Source organism: Charadrius vociferus, unplaced genomic scaffold, assembly GCF_000708025.1.
Source record: "Charadrius vociferus isolate BGI_N301 unplaced genomic scaffold, ASM70802v2 scaffold147, whole genome shotgun sequence".
Classification (NCBI taxonomy): Eukaryota; Metazoa; Chordata; class Aves; order Charadriiformes; family Charadriidae; genus Charadrius; species Charadrius vociferus.
The window spans coordinates 8,343,134-8,363,234 of record NW_009649570.1 but is presented as its reverse complement, the minus strand read 5'-3'; positions in this window follow the sequence as shown (position 1 = coordinate 8,363,234).

The following is a 20,101-nucleotide window of genomic DNA, read 5'->3' as shown; positions in this document are numbered from 1 at the left end:
AGCAGGAACACAAAATGCTTTGTAAAACTAATCTATAAAACAAAGACTTGCAAGAATTGTATGCAGTTTAATAGCTCACATAAAACTTCACGACAAAATATGCATAATACAATATTATATTGCCTTTTTTATGACAGAATATGGGTAATTTAAGATCTTTTTCTTCAACAACAAACCTCTTCCTGTGATCTAGTCATGATCCAGTCAAATATTATCATCCTAGAACTCACTACCCTCAAACCAAACCAGGAGACATACCACTCTGCACAAGTAGTCCTGCTATGCCCACATGTACAGAACAGGAGGGCTGGTCTAAGAGCTTGGATAAGAAGAAGTGGCTCTCATATGCTTCCAAGATATTTCTTATAACTGGCCTTTGAAAGTTCATCTGCTAATTCCACAGTAGCAGAAGACTGTAACTTTTAGTAACACGGAAAGAGGCACTTCGTGGCAACACTCCTCAGTTCAGGAGTGCCAACAAACCAGCTTATCAAAATGCTGATAAAGAAGCAAGAGAAAAGAAGTTTTGGAACGCCTGCTGAAGGGTGAATGGAGCGAGCAGAAGGCAGGAAACTGCAGTTAATGAGGCGGCTGCCTGGGTCCTGTCTACCTCTTGCTCTGACCCTAACCATTCAGCCTCTCTTCCACTGTGTCTGGCACTAAACCTTCATTTGCAAGCTTCTAATACTAATACTAATACTAATACTAATACTAATACTAATACTAATACTAATACTAATACTAATAGAAACAGAATACTAATGTCTGTCTTTTTCCTTGCTTTGATTAATTTTTGTCACCTAGGACAAAATCACAGCCTTCAGAAAGGAAGACCTTTGCCAGTGACACTACAGGAGGTGGGAATTTGGCCCTGATATCCAGTTCTTATATTTCTTTTTTTTTTTTTTTTACAGAAGCTACTTAATCGCACTGTCTATTGGCAATGTAAGTGACAATTTCCAGTCCATTTTTTCCCTTTGTCTATGTGTTTTTGCATCTTTGCCTCGGCTTTCTTTGCCTAAAACTTTCAACAAGCGGCAGTGCTTTTCAATTAAAAAAAAAGCTATTTAAGCCATAAGAATTTTCTCTGCCTTCTGCTTCTGTACATCCATGGATTTCTCCTTCTCTTCCCACATCCTCTACACCTTTGTATTTGCCTTTCTGTGCTTCTGCTGCTCAGCCTGTGTACTGGTGTGATCTCACCTCTGCTACAGTTCTTAGTCATTTCCTCCTGCCCTTTGCAATCCCACTTCCCTTCATTCCCTAGCTGCCAGCTCTCTATATCTCTGCATATGCAGTAGGCTCCTATTGCCATTTCCACATATACAGTGGGAGATTACAAATACATATATTGATTTAATCAGCTCTTGAGTGGCTTTTCAGCTGCAGAGATCTCAGTCTCTTGTTAGTCCAATGGGCTGTGGAATAGAAACCAATTGACATGGGAGAGTATGAAGGTTTAGATTGGCATGAGCAAAGTAGTTAAAGGTGACACTGTGCGTGCCCTGTATGTCCCCAAACGTACTCTGATGTCTATTTTAAATTCCCAGTCATTTGGAGACTAAGGATATTACTCTCAATAAACAATTTGCTTGGAAAATATCCTTTGTAGTCTTGGTGGTTTAGTGAACATTGCTGAGTTACCCTAAATTATCTCCTTAGTTACATTTTTATTAGGATGCCCAGAGTGTCTTGGGTATGAGGTAGGTTCCCAGAAGTTAAAGATTAACACCACCAGGGTTTCCCTGGAGATTTCAGAACACGAAAGGGCAAATTGCTGGTGCACAGAAGGCAAACTCCTGTTATGGCAACGTGTTCACAGCTGTTATGAAGGGAGGCAAAGCCTTGCAAAGTGAGGTCAATAAACCAGACAGTAAATCAAGTTTATGAAAGCTGTGACTGGTGGGACTACATAAAAATGTTATCTGGGAAACGTATGACAGCCGTGGATGAAATAACTTTTGTCTCAGGAAGGCGGGTGGGAGCAGATTGATTTAACCTGTTGAGAAGCAAGGAAGAAACACTGAATAGTGATACTTTGGGAACTGTCTATGGACTAAATGACAGCGAGAGTCAGAGGCAAAGCAATGTGTAGTGGCAACAAACATAAGGCTCTGTTTAAAAGTTCTTATGTGACAAAAATGGAAATGAAGTTTTTCAAAGAGGATTGTTCTTCTGGAGAATCCCACTCTTTTTGTGTGTGTGTGTTTTATACTTTCTAGAGCTTATAGTGTGTTTTGTTTACCAAATGTACCTACCTACTGCTCAGTGAGAAGCAATATTATTTTTTTTCTCAATACAGAGAGCAGGTAATATTAAGAAAGGATTCTGAGCATGGTGGTAGGGAAGTTAATTTTGTTGAATCTTTGTACCAACTTTCACATATGGCTTTCAGAATTAGCTCCAGTGAACATATGCTTCTGTTTGGAACCTAAATTTCAGTTAGTTCAATTTGCAATAACTAATGGTTAAAAAGATAAGTAATAAAGTTCGTAAGTCCAATTATTCTCTTTATAAATACTCTAAACAGGCCTGAAATCTGGTAACTGAATGTGGTGATTTACTTGAAAAATAAGCGGGCAGCTGTCTGGCTTATCAGAAACAAATGATCCTTCCCCAGTACTTGCTAACTTCCTCTGAAAGCTGTGACTGTTGCTGTTTTGCAGTGAGATACTCTGAATACAAAGAACAAAGTGTTAAATGGCTGTGTTCCAAGCACACATGGTAGTGGCTTTGCTATGACCTAACTACACACTATATTAGGCAGTGTTTTCTGGGAGCAGTAATGATTTGTATTAGACCAATATAATTGGAAAACCAGGCAAGTTTTCTTCAAGTCTAGAATAAAAGCAGTCGCTAAAGCTAAACACAGGTTGCGAAAAATTGCTGTGAATTTAATTTTCAAACCTCCATAAGATTCTTTGTTTGAAGTTGCCTTAAGATCTGCAACTCCCTAATAGAGAGTTAATTTGAGTGTCCACCTGATTTTTCTGCATGCAATAGTTTTGCTGCCTGGCAGCTGTTTTAATCTGCAGGCATAAATAGTACATGTGATAACCTGTTTTATAAAGACCACTTATTGTACGGCACGTAAGATATAAAATGTACTCAGCTGACACAAGAGTACTGTGGTTCCAACCCCAAAGAACTCAGGCATCTTTAAAACTTATTCCTTACAGCCTATGGCTATGAGTAAACTGCCTTTGTTAGCTGGGTTTGAGTTCAGGCTTGTTCTCCAAGCTGAGTGCTATGGAAAGCTATAGAAATCTACAGAAACAAGACTGAACTGGAAGGAGCACAAATTAGAGGAGGAAAAGGAGGGATGTGCCAATGAGGTCTGTAACCTGTTTCTTCCTTGGAGGGTGGCTCAACTGGACTACCATGGAGAGTTCACTACTCTGTTAAGGCAGAAATTTCAAAGATGTTATGTGTTGCCCTCGGTCACTGGAAACCCCTTCTAAAGCAACGGAGTCATCCATCCTGAAAGCATTAACACTGGCAGATCCAGTCCAAGTTCTTTGATCAAATAGTGACAGCCCAAAATATTACTCTGAGTGGTGCCAGTTCTATCCTGCACTTCAAGGGAACAAACAAGCACCATTATTTGGATTACACATTTGATCCCCAGGCTACATTAAGCCCTTAGAAAAGGCTCGCAAACTTCATGTCCCTAAACGTAGTCGATAAAATAAAGAGAAACATGAAGGACAGGCGAAAGAAAGGAGCTCTACCAAATCAGAAAACACATATTAGACTTTTTTTCTCCTGAGAATGCTGTCTGCCAGGTTGGTATAAAATCCTGGTGTTCAAACACAGATCTGCTCATTTAGAGTTCAAGATATACAGCAGTGCTTAGCTAACAGATGTTTCTGAATGTAAAAGGACACTATTGTCTGTAGGACTTGCATGCTCCAATGGTATCTAGCTATTAAAATCAAATTATAGAATCAGGAAGAACCAAACCTCATGTAGTAACATCTGTAGGACCCAGAAGTGAGGCAAGAGCTATTTATAATCATCCTGCTTCTAAGTGCTATATCATATTACACCAAGATTTTCTGTAGATGCTCCAAACACACAGAAACAACAAAAACGACAGAGAAAGGAGGCAGCAGAACTTGAAAAACTGTGCTCAGCAACGTCTGCTCTTTACAACGGTCGCTTTTACGTACACACACTCATTCACTCTTCCCTGTCTCTTCTGAGTCAAAGACTAAATCAAATTCAGCCAGAAGGTGGCCTAATTAGATTGCTTTTATATTCAAGGTAGCACCACCTGGAGTCATTAACACTATAAATTATAGGAGTTCTTTCATGACAGCACTACAGTACTTGATGAATAGGAGGAGGCAGAGCTGAGTGGCTTCAGAAATCAAGACCGAAGGAATCAGAAGAGCATGGAGACTTCTGGGGCTGCATCTCAGTGGGTTTTATGAAACAACATTATGTATTAAGAATAAGAGGGTGGCTTAGACAATAGAAAATATCAGCATGGACAGTATTTATGCTTTAAGGACTCAGAGTGAAGTTTTAGGCCTTAAATGTGCCTTCACCTTCAAAACAGAGGGCGGGAAAAAGGGAAAGGTTTCTCAGATATATGATATTTTTAATACAAAACAACACTGCTATATGGCTACGTTAGCCAAATGCTTGGGCCACATGTAATTCCTGGCTCCTTGTTTCTCTGAGAGAGTTCCAGTATGACACCGGAGCAGAGAAGACAGAGACAGAGTCTGCCTGTTATTGCTGCTCTTCAGAGATATGGAAGCACTATGTTACACAGTAAAAACCCTCAGCAGGGACTGGTGATATGGAGTGGCCAACTTTAAACACTTTTGCATGGTCTGATTTAAAAAGACCCTGGCATTTAACATCATATGAAAATAAGGCCTTGCTTGATGCATCTAGAGATGCACCCAGAAATCAAGCCACTATTCAAAAACATCCTTGCCAGGAGCTTTATTCACAAAGAGCTTATGCAAAGCACAGCTGTCAGAAGTCTGATATCTGACAGACGCACAGGTTAGCCACTCCATATATGAAGCAGGTATAAACTAGAAAATTGAGGTAGATACAGGACAGCATCAGGAAGGAAGAGAAAGGCACAAATGTAGGAATGTGTCTGAGGACAGAAATAACTAGCCAAATTACTTTAAGTGATATTTTTTATTAGAAAGCCAACACAGCTATAGCTCAGAGAACTGAAATTCCATACACAGGGTATTATTTCCATAACTGAAGTTTCCAAATGATGGAAATATGGGATCTTTTTTAAGATTCAGAAGAACTGCGTGACCCTGCCACACCTTCCATCATGTGGCAGATGATCATCCATCATGCCAGGCAAGAACAGAGTTCTGTTTTTTGCAGTGTGGGAGCAGTTGATTAGGATTCCTGGGGGAAAAAAAATAATGATATAACGCTTGGGAAGCACTTTCAACGTGAAGTTAACTTTCTTTCACAGAACACTAATGGTCATGGAGATGACACTGAAGGCCAAACTCGGCAGCCTGTCTTGATCAGGACACAGTAGTAAAATAAAGAACAAGCCCAGAACTGGATTTTAAGAAAAAAAAAATGAGGCGTTTTCAACATTACCAGGCTTCCCATATGGTAAATGATGTGGTCGTTTTGAAAATTATTTTTAAAGAAAATGGTGAAAATTAGCTTTTGGTATTTTTCTTTTGATTCCATTTCACTTTGCATTGTATAGTTTGAAATAAATAATAGTTCTACAGTGTTCGCGAAAGGTATTACAAAGCACAGAAGGGTTGTCATGGAGACAGAAATTCCTAAGTGAAGCAACTGAATCCCTAAAATATTTAAGCAACACTTACTCAGCAGGACAAACATGAAGTAGAATATTTGTGACAAGAAACTAGGTTGGAATTTCTCATGTTGAAACTGAAAAAGAAAATAAACCAAACGCCATCTTGGGAAATAAAAGATGTGTTTAAATGAGAAAAACTTGGCTGCTGGATGTGTTTAAATGAGAAAAAAATGTGCACAGCTACTTTCATGTCTGCTCAAGGACATGTCAACTCATCGCAGAAAAAGAAATAAGCATAGCTACATCTGTGACTTTCACCTGCTTCCTGGCTGAAGTGGTGCGATGTATCTTTTCTGATGAGGAAAGCAGGTTTCTCTGGGTGGTTCAAACCATCAAGAAGGATGAACTGTATTTTCATTTTGTCTGCCATTTCTTTTTGAGTAACTGCTTAACCTACAGAGTTGACACTGTGAGTCAGTGATATGCAAAGGCATAGGCGGCTTGTGAGAGGACATTAAAGCAGTAGTGCAGACCTACAGAAATCCAATTCCTACCTGGTGTTGTTTTCATACCAACCCTTCTCAGACCTGAAATAATTCAAGGGGCAGCTGCCAAAGGCAATTGCATTTTCCATAACACTTAATTAACATAGCTTTGACCTGGTAATTACATCTACAAGGAAAAGGGATGTGTTTTGTGGGACAAAAATTGGATAGCTGAACTCCAAGTGTACCCACCAAACTGTCTGTGTTCCAGCACTGCTGGGAGGTATTAGGAAATTAATTTTGACCAGGTTTCCAGTCTTTCCTATCACTCCTGGCCCTTATTGCTCCTTTCTGATAGGTTTCTTTTTCTCCTCTCTTTGTATTATCTAGTCATTTCCTCTCCCCACTTTGCACTAAGCAGCAAGGGGAGAATAACAAGGAGTCAGAGGAAAGGAGCAAAACACTGGCTAAAAAGCAAAAATGGAAATCTGAATAGATGTCTCAAGCAAAACTCCCCTGGACCTTCACTGGGATATCTGCCCAAGTAAGGGAGCATGGGGAGGGCAGGAAAAGGCTTAGAGAGATCTTTAAAACATTGCAGAGCTTGTAGTTAATTCAGAACAAGCATTCCTGGGGAGAGTTTGTGGTAATGAGGAGAACGTACTGAAGGTGTAGGAGGGACACATAGTTTTTGCAATATCGCTGCTTTCCCAGGCTCTCCTGAGTCTGTCGTTTTGAAAGCTATATGTTTTAACCCCGAGGAGAACACTAACTGGAAAATGAAAAGGTTTGATGTGAGACAATTTATGGCAGGCCAAATACCGCAAATGTTTCCATTTGGCCTTATAACAAGAATCCCCCACTGATAAATGTAGCTTCCTAAAGTTACTGATAAAGGAGCCTTGCATTAAAACACTGAATGGTTAGCGCGCTGCAGCTCTGACAGCTAATATCCACAGCATGCATAATGTAAACGTCTCACCATCTCCTGTTGCTAATAGACAGAGAAAACGAGGAGATGGGCAGTAAGTAAGGGTTCTTCATCTGATCACTGGCCTACCCCCACATAAACTATTGATAGCTGATACTTGTCACCGAGTGCAGGGGAATATGGGACCCTGAACTTGTCACACCTTGGCGCCTTCACAGTAAGTCTGTGTCCTCTCTTAAACCTGGCTTCCTGCTTCCTCTCCCTTTTGCAGCCAGCTCCAACTTCCTCTCCTTGTTTTCATGGCTCTGAATGTTTGAAACCTTGCTCCTCTGTTTTTCCTTTCTCGTTGCTGATGAAGGCTCCTCCAGGTCTTTCAAACAATGTCAAGTCTTTTTTAGCACCAGTGTTTACACCAACAGATAGCAACTTGCTCCTCCTCTCTTCTTCACATACCAAACTTCTACCTCTTCTTTATGCGTATTCTACTTGACAATTTCTCTTTGACAAAGCATTTACAGCAATGCCACTCACCCAGAATACACTGAGTGTCTCAGCACTCATTCTGTTATTTTGTAGAAGGCTCTTACAAATTTGAAAATCAGTGGTTATTGCACACAGCTCAGGGAACTGATAGGCTTTTAAAAGCACTAACCTCTGTATATATGCAGATCAAATGCAAGAATCCAATTCCTAAGCCATGCACAATGGGGCTTCAGGGGAACAAGCGAGCAATTACATAGTGACTTCACCAGTGTATCACTGTTACAGGTCCTCTGGGCTACTCAAGTAGTCCAGAGTAATCAGGGTGCATTGTGTTCTGGGTGCAAAGACCTCCTTCTCCCATGCACTTCTGATGCTATTCTTGCACCATGGGGGGCTACACAACAGACCAGCAGGATCACCCTGTTCACCACCAGCCTTTACTCCATGAGATTAGCCTGAGTAGTCACTGTGAGGGTGACATACCTCTGTCTTTGGGACATGCAGCACGCACAAGCCCCTGCGCTCATAATCAGGGTCAGGATTTCACAACTCACACGAGTCTCTGCAGTCCTTCCCCAGCCTTAAAGCTGGTGGAGCTTCTGGGCAGGGTCAAACTTTGACTGAGCTGGCCTTAACACAAAGATGGCACTAATTAAACAGTTATACCAATAATAAAATTTTGGTTGGTTATCCCAGCTCCCACAAAGCACTCTCTTCTCCTCCACACATACTAACACTGTAATTTTTGTATTATGCTGATTCAGTAAACGGATCATTCGGTAATCATTCATTAACAGCAGCAGCATAGTATCTCATCTCTGCACCTTCACAAACGCTCAGGAGATGATTAAAAGCCCCAAGTCCTCAGAAATGTCAGTCTGGGAATCCCTTTGTTTTAAATGAAGACCAACCATTTCCCTGAAATGCTCAGCTTGTTCTGAATGCCTGTTTAAATCAAATACAGATATGCTCTATTCTTTCTGCAGAGCCGTTTGCCTGCTCAGAGACAGAGAAAAGATCGTTGCAACATAAGTGCATGCACATCTTTACATAAAACAAACCCACACCCAGGTCTGCAATCAGCTGGGTGTCCCAGGGGATAAGGAGATATTTTAACAGTGCTGCAGCTTCTTGGAAGAGAAAGAAGGGGAGGAAGTGGAGAAGGCATGGGGGGCAGAAAAAGTAGAACAGATTTTTCATTATAAGGATGACATTTACAAATACCATTCCCTTTGGGTGAGGTTACATTTAAGCTAGACAGCTCAGACAATATTAAAACCGAGATGAGGTTTTATTTCTGAAGTGCTTTTCTTCTGAGGAACCTGAAACGCTTTCAGAGAAGCATGAATTAAGCCTCACAGCAGCAGCGAGTATGAAGCAACGATTATTCCCCATTTAGTAGATGGGGTATAAAAATGCAAAGAGGTCACGTGAGCAGTTCAGGGGCGTACAGGAAGTCTGTGGCACAGCACAGAAATAGAATCCAGACCTCTTGACTCCTAGACTTGTACTTTAACCACAAACTCATCCTTCTTCCCTTAAATATTCAAGAAGTTGAAAGCCACGCAGCATCAACAAGTCAAAGATCTGAGCGATGCTTGCCTTAGATTTTGTAAGTATATACCTAAAATAGTATATGCATAGACAGGAAAAGATACTTACCTGGGGCATTACATAGTAACTGTAGTATGAATGGCAAATTTGTTTTCTTCCTTGGTGTGCTGCTGGAGTAGGACTCCCTGAGTTCATTCTTGTTCCCAGCTGGGAAAGGATTTCAGGAAATGGAGTTGGGAGAGGACAGTTAGTGTATGTCTGTTGACCTGGACCTTGCTTACTTCAATCAATGAAATATTTACAAGAAAAATAAATAAATACGCGTAAGTGTTTTGCACTCTGATAAAGATGACGCTACAAGAAGAATTCAGGAGCAAAGGATAAGCTTTTTTATCTGGAGTAAAGCTTCTACAGGGTTTAAAAAAAGATGTTAAATTATAACAGAAAGAAACAATGAATAAGCCTGGAAAGATTGTTGCTTATTATCATAGTTGAATGGAGGCATGGCAGCAAAGATCACCTATTTCTAAAGTGGAATTCTTCAGTGTTAAACAGGAAAGGCTACTCTCAAGAGAGATTTCTAAAATGAAAAGTTGCTTGTGTTTTCACTGGTTAATGCTTAAAATCTGTCTTCTGGGTTCAATTCCCTGACTCAAAGCATCACACAAAGAAGGGAATTTTACACAAGTCTAACCTTATTTCATGACTAAGGAAAAAAAAATCCAGTCATGTTTTCCAGTGTTTGATCACTGTGCAGGTTTGTGAGACACTGGCTATTTACTTTTGGTCTGAAACAAGGCCCTTCACAGAGACTGGTATGTACTCTTTACTGAGATATCTTTGAATTCCAAGACACAGCTGCATCTCCAGTACTGTTAGTTTGGTCAGAAGGCATTAGTCAAAAAAACCAGGGAGAGACAGAAAACATTTGCCTCCACTAAGTGGTTAGTCTTGGGCAAGGACTAGTAACAGTCAGTTAAAAGGAAGAGAAAAAGGAGAGACCTATTGCTTTTCAGTTTTGTTTTGTTTTCCAGCTCTGGTATTTAAGGCCTATTTTTCTGAATGCGTGTGTGTTCTGCGTCCTGATTTCTAGCCTCACTGTTTCAGTGGAACATTGAAAAACACATAATAGATTCCTTTTAATTGCACAGCTCCCTTAGTGAGCAGTCTATCGCACTCAGTAATTGAAACACCAAATTAAACAAGACACCAATACTTCAAAAGCAGTGCTCCAGTTCAGAGATATGCAGAAAAAAACTAATTTCTGGGCAGGTCCTTAGAGCTGGAAGAACTGCTCTTCATACAGGGGTAAAGACAGATCTGCTTTTTGCTTCATTCCAAAGGAAAGAAGTCCTGCGGCTTGGCTGGCGTGGGAGTCCAGTCCAAGCATATCATCTGGATACCAGCCTTCCTCCCCACACTGAGGCAGTTCCCGGTTTTGTCTGTACACATGCAACAAGAAATGGACCAACAAATGTGAAGGGAAGAGAATCAGCACAGGACCAAACTACCAAAACAGCCACATGCATTGGACATCTCCCCAGAGCAGTACTGCCACCCTTCATTAAGCCTTGGCCATTACTTGTTATTATTACTGAGTTTATATTGCTTCATTGGGGTTTTCCAGTTGTACAGGAATACAATGTCTAAGGATTTGCTAGGCAATGGGTTAGATTCAGTTCCAAATCAAAACTAATCTATGCTAGGCAGACAGGCAGTTGAGGATAATTGATATTAAAGAGAAAATGCACGGACAGATACACTCAGGTAGCAGCCAACAAAATGAAAACTCATGCATTACTGACTTCTTAAATTCTGTCCCTTTGCAAAGCCCCATCCTGACACTACACTGTGTGATTTGAGGGCTGTACCATAGTTGTGCTTATTCTGTGCGCTGCAGGTTAGAAAACAGTGCCTTTTTGCTCAGAGTCATTAATACCTTCAAGCTTGATGCTCATTATAGTCCTGCAAACAGGTGAACCTCTAAGCTAGGATCCCTTGCAGTCTAATGGCAACACGAATAACTAGATTTACTAATGAGGAACTGATAGTGGTAATTTGTACAGAGAAGTAATCTGCCCAGATGAAATAAACATGGAGTTAAATCTTTATACAAAACTCACTGCAAACCTGAAACAAGCTTTTTGTCATATGTTATCTGGTTTTAATTTGGGAAAAAACAGTACAGGGGAGGTTTTCTAAACAGTGTGTATATGTCTCTGTCTTACAGATAAAATTCTGTTCCTCCAAAATGGACTAGAATTTCATAAACCTGAACTGACAATAAGAAAGAGACTAAAGACATACAAAGAATGGTCTATGTTCACACCATTAAAGGATATGTTCTTTGCTGTGGTGGTGCTGTGACTCAAATCACTAAGGTGCTGAAAAGCCAAAGGGACTCTCTTGCTGCATGGGTCTGTACTTGCACCAAGAGAATGATGATATGTAGCGTGACACATCAGTATACTCAGAGGTAACATTGAATAGTGAGCAAAGGTCACACTGTATCTGATTCAAAACTGATAGAAAATAGTACCTTGAAGATCCCGGCTGCACTCGGCAGAGGAGGGATGAGTACGTACATGGAAGACAACAGCACTCTGACAAGTGTTCATTCCTCTGTGAAAGTTGTTGTTTGGCACAATACAAAAAAGGTAGGAAGAACAGGGAGCATTTCCTGTGGGATTTTTATTTTTCACCTTAGCAGCACAATGCCATTCTTTTTAAAGACTAATGATTAATTAACTTTGTAGGTAAAAGCCAGTGAATGATATTTCATTTATGCCTTACAGATTTAACAATCATTGTCATCACATTAGTCAGAAAAATCTTCCTCGATATTGCCATTGGGCAATATTGCTTCCATATCGTTTCCAAAAGTTGCAGAATAGCTAAAATACATCTGCTTATCTTGATGTGTCCTATTACTTGTCTTGCAATCATGTCTAGGTGACCTGGCACAGATTATGTTCCTCTGGGCTGGCCATTTCTTGACACAGAAACATCCTTGCCTGAAGGGTTGTGAGAAATGGCAGAAGAGAGAGTAAAGAAGACCACTGAGACTTTCAGGCCCAGCTCCTCAGTCTTTTCCTTACTGTGAAGTGACACAGCAATGTTTTCCTCTGTTACCATGGCATTCTGCAAACAACTCCAGCACACTAGCTAGAAATTAAGTGGGCAAACCTCTAAAAGTTTGGCAGTTTGAATAAACATCTGCGAGGATCTGGCTGGACTTGGGGACAGGCTGTCCTTTGCGAAAGAAACCACAGAAATTGGTAGAGACACATCCCTTTTCTAAGGGCCTCTGCAGAGTCTAGAGGAAAAGGTATGAGGCAAATAAGATCTATATCCAGAACAGGAGAGAGGCTGGGGAGTAGCTGGAAAAAAGTGTCCCACGGTGGGGAATCCTGTACAGTGCAAAAGGGTAGAGAGATTAGAAAACAAAGAGACGAATGGAGAACACCACAGAGAGAGGTGCTCTCCATTCCACAAAGAAGAGCAGGATGCATATTATATTGCAGATGACAACTGCAGTGCCATATGTACCATGTGTGATCACACAATCACAGGCATCTTCCCAGGGAACCTCTCAGAAGGCTTCCAGGCCTCTGGTCTTGGAGAAGAACAGATTCTCCTGAAAGATATTACCAGCTGCAAGGGAAGCAGGGACCACAGAGCTGTAAGCGGAAGATACTAACGATCTGCAGTCTGGGCAAAATTTAGGAGTTCATTTGGGAAACTACTGGGGGCAGAAAGAGGCAGATTGAACCCTGCTAGAACATTAAATCATAAAAAGCTGAGGTTGTCTAACTTTCCCAAGGCTATTCTTATTTCTATTCCTAAAGCTTCCTATCACAGGTTATGTGAGAGTTTAAGTCAGTCTTGTGGGTTTGGATGGGCTTTTTTTTTTTCTGAATAAGCACTACATATAATAAGACATATATTGCTTCAGTTAGCACCTCCTTTTCCAGGAAGAAGTGCTGTTCAGAAGGGACACCCAGTGATCACAGTGATGGTGGGGCCATTGGCCAGCCTTTTGTCCTGGGTGACTTGGCCGAATGCGACAGTATCAGATGCCTTGCATCTGTGTGCTCCCATTCTTGCGCTATTATGTACACATCCCAGTCTCAGCTGAGGCTGCAAGCAGGAATGACCCAAAATACCACGACAACAGCTGTTTTGTTGGATTTTATGGAACTGAAACCCAGGAGTACTGGAAATCTTCAAATAAAGCTTTTTCCCGTAAAATAAACTTCCAGATGCATAAGCTCTAAGTGTTTGTGAACAAGAAATGTTTGGCTAGTAAGCTTGCCTTTTTGATGTCTGCCACTTGCCATTTGATTTATAATAAATATATAATAACTTGCTGAATACCACAGTAACTCATGAGAACATTAATGCATGATTTGGTGGTAAAATTTGATTGGAGGGCCACCATCAACCTGACTGCATACTTTAGCAGGGCTTCCTTCCCTGGATAGATTGTTCTTGAATAAAAAATTCCAAAACTGAGAGCAGTCCTTACTAAAAAATTTCATGGGTTTGGCAAGCCAGTGAGCAAGTCCTATGATGCTCAAAATGGCGTGTGATGTGTAGTATGTTAATTTTACCAGTCAAGGAACCTTCTTTTACATGAAGTATTTCAAAGAAAACCAGGTCATTTGTTCCACTGGTGGCAGGATGCTGTGCGCAAATATTCTCCCTACATTTATGATCTGACAGTAAGGCAAAGAGACTTCACTTAGAAAAGTTTCACAAAGTTTTACACATGCCGTGTCTGCTCGCTGTTATACACTTTCCAACGGCTATAGAAAAAGGGGCATGAGGGGATCGTGATCCTAAGCAGGATTTGTATGCCACCCAAACCGCTCGAGATGGATGTCTAACCAGTTAAAAGCTTCCAGCACTGGAGATGGAAACCAGTGGTCAGTCTGCTGCTCTTTTTGGGTACTCTTGCCTTTAGAAAGCTTTTCCTAATGCTGAAGTCTCACTTGCTGCAGTGCAATCCCATCACTACTCACCTTGAATACGACAGACATGGAGGACACGTGATTTCCTTCCTCTTTGCAGCAGCCTTTTGTGTATTAAACGACTGCTATTCTCCACTCAGTCCCCTCTTCTCTGAGTGAACACACACCTTTCAATCCTTTCCAGACTTCTGACTGATCTTACTGCACTCCTCTCGCCTCCCTCCAGCTGGGCACAACTTTCTGGCTACACAGTGCCCCAACCACCGCCTGCTACTCTTTTTTTTTTTTTTTATTCTGCAGAGCTGCTATCTCACCTGTTGTTCCTCACTGCATACTGGTGCTGCAGACTGCTCCTCCATGGCCAGTGAACCTCGTACTTTACGGTTTCTGTGTAAGACCAGTTCTATAGTTTGTTTTGTTTTTACCATTTGAATTCTATCCCCCAACATGCCCGCAGTGCCTCCCACCCAGGGCTGTGTGGAGACTTAAAAAGCAGACTCTATTCATCATCCAAGCTATTAATGAACGTAATGAACAGTGCCAGGCCAGACTACACTCCTGGAGAACTCAGAACTGAGCAGCTCAGTTTATCTTTCTAGTTTGACAGCAAATTATCTGTAACTACTGAGCCTTATTTACTGTCATTTTGTTACCCACTTTTCATCTGGCCATATTTCTCTTCCTTGCTTACGTAAAGCTCTGCCAAAAGCCTTATGAAAATAAAGATATATGGCATTTACTGCTTCTGCCTGTCAGCATGGTAAGGATTACCTCATCAAATGATGAAATTAGAAGGTTTGACATGGTCTGTTCTTCAGAAAGCCATGCTTTTTTTCCTCTAGGTACTTATGAATAATGGCTTAAGCAATTTTTCCAGTATTTTTGCAGGAACTGAAAAAAGTTGATCTCTCTATAATGCTCTGATTCTTTCTCCCCTTTTTAAAGAGAAGTATTACGTTTGTCCTCTTTCCTTCTTTGATATCTCACTTTTCTTGAGAGAACGACAAATGGTTCTGAAATTACATCAGGTAATTCTCCAAGTATTCTCGGCTATAATGCATCAAGCCTAGTTAATTTGAATATAGTTGGCTTCTTTATGCCCTTTCCAACCCATTCTCTCCTTACCCTAGGTGCAGATCATACTGCTTTGCTGTGGTGCCAGTTGTGTTGGTTCCCTGCCTGCAGCTGGCTCCTGAAGCTGCCCGAGACAAAAACAGCACATGGCTCTCAGTAATATTTCCTCTTTCTGTTCAGTAGTTAGCCATTTACCTGGGATTTGTTTTACTCTGAGTGTACCTGCAGAAGCATTTCTTGTTACCCTTTAGGGAATTTGCTCATATTACCTCTTTTTTTGCTCTTGCTTTTGTGTTTCAATCCTATATGCTATTGCCCTGATTGTATACTCATCCTTGGTAATCCTCTAGTTTCTTAATACCTGTCTTCTCTTTCCGAGCAGCCTTTCCTGTACATATGCCAGAGCAGGATCTTCCCAACCAAATCTCCAAACATTTTGAAATATGCCTTATTGAGGTCTATAATCTTTATTTTGCTGCCTTCCTTCTCCTTCAATTTCCAAAGGAAGGCCGTGGAAGCTGGAAGCAGTTAGCTCCCCTGAAAATTAGACTTTAACTGTGTTTTTATTATTTTGATCCCAAGGCCAGCATTTTAACTGTACAGCAAGAAGAGCTCTAGGCCTCCTGTTTCTTCAGCATTATTGTAGAGACGTTTTCTGCCAGACTGCTTTACAGCGCGGATGCCTCTCAAGCTTTCTTATCTATGCATGGTATCTGATGCAAGGTGCACAGAGTGCTTTGTGAAAATTTTCAAAAATTGGCAGCATCTCCAGCTGCTAAAGTCTCTTGTGCTTCTAGTCCCCACCAGAAGAAAAAAGTCAGGGTTTTCACAAATGCTACAGAGACAGCTGATTATGTCACCCCCAGACACACTTGGTCTTGCTGGGAAACATACAACTGTCTCCATAGGATTTTAGCTACGCCTGTTGAAGTGCATTTACCCAGGTATAAATCCCCAATGCCAAGTGCCCACAGTGTAGCACAACCATAGCCTTCTGAAACTGCATTCCATTTGAACACATCTGCTACCTAATAGCAAAGATGGCTTTGAAAATTTAGATAACAAACTAGAGAAAACTTGTGTGTGTGCTCTGTGGTGTGAGGGCACACTTAGAAGGCTTTAGGCCTTACAGTTTCAAGAGCCAAACTTAGCATACTTTTCAAGTTCTGAACCATTTGGATTAGAAACTGATCTCAAGCCTTTCAGCTGGTTCCTACACCTACGATGCATGAGATGATATGCCTGGAAGTCATCAAAATTCAGCCCCCGTCTGTCTTACTTGAACAGTAGTGATGCTGATGGAACAACCACAAGCGAAATAACAAATCAACAACCTAATCTACATCCTTCCAGCATCACTTCCTAAACTGTGATGTAACCACATAAGCATACCACAGCCATAGCTTACGTCTTGCACAAAACCTGAGCACTTGCAAACATTAGGGAGTGTAGACCTAAAGGTAAAATTTGCAGCTTTACGTTAACTGAAGAACACATACATCTCTTGCCTTGCTTTCATGTTCTGTTGAGAACTAGAGGCAGGATTAGCTAGTTATTCCATGGAAAAAAAAAAAAAGAAAAAAAAGCAAAAGAGCTTTATAACATTCCTGACCAGGATGGAATATAGCAGAAACCAAAATGTAGTCTTCGCACATGGTCTGCAGTCCAGGCTTACCAGCTTACCAGAAATCAGTAGGTCAGATAATGAGCTGGTATGAAATCCTTGCCCCATGAAATCATGGCAAAACTCCCATTAATTTTCCTGGGGCCAGGATTTCACTCTGGCCAAACTGTGTCCAAGTGCTGAGCTTTTTTGAAAAGCAGCAAATGTCATGCAGCATTTTGTACAGGAATATATTCATATTCAGACAAACCGGAACGTTTTGGGGCAAGGAAATATACATAAGGTGACTTTGCTGTCAGGTCAAAATGGGGTCTGGAAGACACTGTCCCCACTGTACATGAAAGGATGAACAAAGGAACGCTCTGCAGTGCAGGCAGATAGTAGCCAAGTAGGGTGCTCTGGGGAGCTATGGATTTTGGTATGAGAGCCCATGACTCCCTAGATCCATAAGAGTTACGTTATTCTCAGCAAGATGCAATGAGCTAAAATGCTACTCAGCACCAGAAGAGGTTTCCCTGCTGTGCAGATTAACAGAGGCTGGTGCTGTTTGGAAGAGATGAGTATGAGTTGGGTTTTCTGGAACTCACACATGCCCTGCCAGAGCACCTGGGCCCCAGATGGTTTGCTCTCTCCCAGCTGCTTAGCCCACGATCACTGCTCTCCTTAGCTGATGTGACAATAACAAACAGGCATTCCTAGCATGGGAGCAACCTGGGTCTTGACTGTGGAGTTGTTCCTTCTGCTTTGAAATCTACACTGCTGTCTTAAACTTAAAACAATACTTTACCGCTTCAGCTGATGACAGCTGAACAGTATACTCCACCTTAGACTGCCCGTTCATGCCTGATTTGTGTACAGTGTTTGCTCTTCTCACTTCCTGACAGTGTTTACAGTCAGGCTGCAGCAAGAATTCAAGGGGTCCTGTGCTGTCTCTTGCTCTCCACACCTTTGTAGGCTTCTGCCTGTCCAGAACTGGTGTTGGCTCTAACGCTGTGATATTAGCTTTGGTTCAGCGCATTATTTTAAGATAATGAACAAATGAAAACTAGCATAACCTATCCCCAGGGACAAAAGGAAAAGCCAAGAGCAGATGTTGAAATATCAAACTGATGATGTCAGTTAAACCTCTTTACAAAACAGTCAAGTGAAAGACTGAAAAGGAAGGTTGCACTTTTCCTCCAATACAGGTCAAATAAAGAGCTAAACACTCCTCCTTCCCAGCACTGCAGTACTACTAGAGATTGTGCTTTTTCAAACAGTTTTCCTGATATAATCAAAGATATGTACCTTCTTTATACAGGTTTACTGCCCTCACACTGTTAATCCCCTCTAGGCATTCAGAAACAGAGGAATCTATTTCTGCTAGCTTTATTAGTGCAATGCAGTTTTCCCAGACCCAGAGCTGAGTGAATTGTTTATGGTAATAAGTGATTTGTTTAATTTAGTCCAGTTTTTCCGACTTATGACTTGACTGTCACATCATCCTGACTTCTTTGTTTGCAGGATTAATTGTAAATATTCACCAAACAGATTATACAAATACATTTCAATTGACGAGTTGTTTGCAGACCAATGTCTTTGAAAATACCTAATTTATTTTTTACCCCCAAGGGTATGTGGCTGGTTGCCTAATTCACATGCCATCGTTTCTGAGAGAGAAACTAAAACTTAAAATAGGAGAATGATGATGGAAGCGTATCAGTTACTGACGAGATAATAATGCCCCTGTATGATGATCTTCCAGATTGATATTAATCTATGTTAAAAAATGTTTACAAAATGTTTAGGACTCACAAATAAATTGTTAAACTAACACCTTAAATAGACACAACCCCTTGAAACTAGAAGTGAGATCTAATCATGGGAATAGTCACGAATCACTTCATTCTAGTTCCAAAAGCTCTACTGCTTATTAATTTGCCTTTTATCCTGCAGGGCTGCTTTGTGAAAACCTCCAAGGATATTACATATAATACCAAACCCACATGCAACTAATCATGGAAATTTGACTAATATTAACTAAGGGAAATTTGACTGAGCAGGCAAAATGTTACACAGAATAATTTGTGTTGTAAAAAACATTTACAAAATTACTTCCAATTATGAAAGGAGGATTGAATTAACAATTGTCTTTTTGATATGCCACGTGAACACTTTGGAAACTTGTGAGAACATTTATTAATAAAAAGTGTGTGCAAGTACCTTAAGATGCAGAATGAGGACTAATGGAGTCATCAACAGTAATCTGCTGAAGCCAAGGAAAAGTGACACCAGAAAATTTAATGTTTCTGAGGCATAAAAGTAAAAGCTCAGAAATTTAATCATGAACTCCAATTTTATCATAAAACCTTAGTAGACTTGGCTACAAAAATGTACTTTAATTTTTATAAATTCTCAGACTGTCCTGAAATCAGCAAAACCAGAGTTTTTACATTGCTTTTAATAACCTCTAAAGCTTAGTGAGATATTAAAATTTGATTGTATTTTAATATTAACTGAAAGATTATCCAGACAGCTGCAATAAGCAATATGCAGCAGGATCTCTTTGGGTCAAACTTTGTGTATAGGAAAAGATGAGATTATTCCGGTCATATTAGATAGGAATCCATATGTATATGAGGCAGCAGCAATGTGAAGTGGAAGCCTGCATACCTAGCTTTCTAATCCTAATGGTTGCCTGCCTGCTCAGATGCAAATATCCTAGGTAGTTCTAGCACATGGTGCTTAGTTATCAGTCAGTTTTGGGATAACCTGTGGTTTAAGGGCCTGTAAGAACAATACACCCTATCTGCAGTCTGCTGTCTCCCATAAGCCCTTTAGCAGTGGTCATACAGGTCAACCATGCGATACACAAGCCAAAGGACAGCAAAATGCCTGTTCACATTAATAGACTGTGCATGTGCCTCTTGGTTCGTGTGATGAGGGATAAGCCTGTGCCATTACACGCCATTGGCATGTCTGGGGTACCACTACTTGTTGGCTCCGTGTCCTAAGATACGTTAGGGGAGACACCTAAACATTCAGCACCCAGCTGGCTTCCTAATGGACTTTATGGCTTGCATCAGTAGACAGAGTGGACACCTCTGAAATAAAGCATGGAATCTTTTTCTGTGTCTTGTGTGGGTGACTTCTAATAAACCGTCATATGATTTTTAATTTTCCTCTTTAAACCAGCAAGGATTCCTATCCTCCAAACCCACCAAGGTC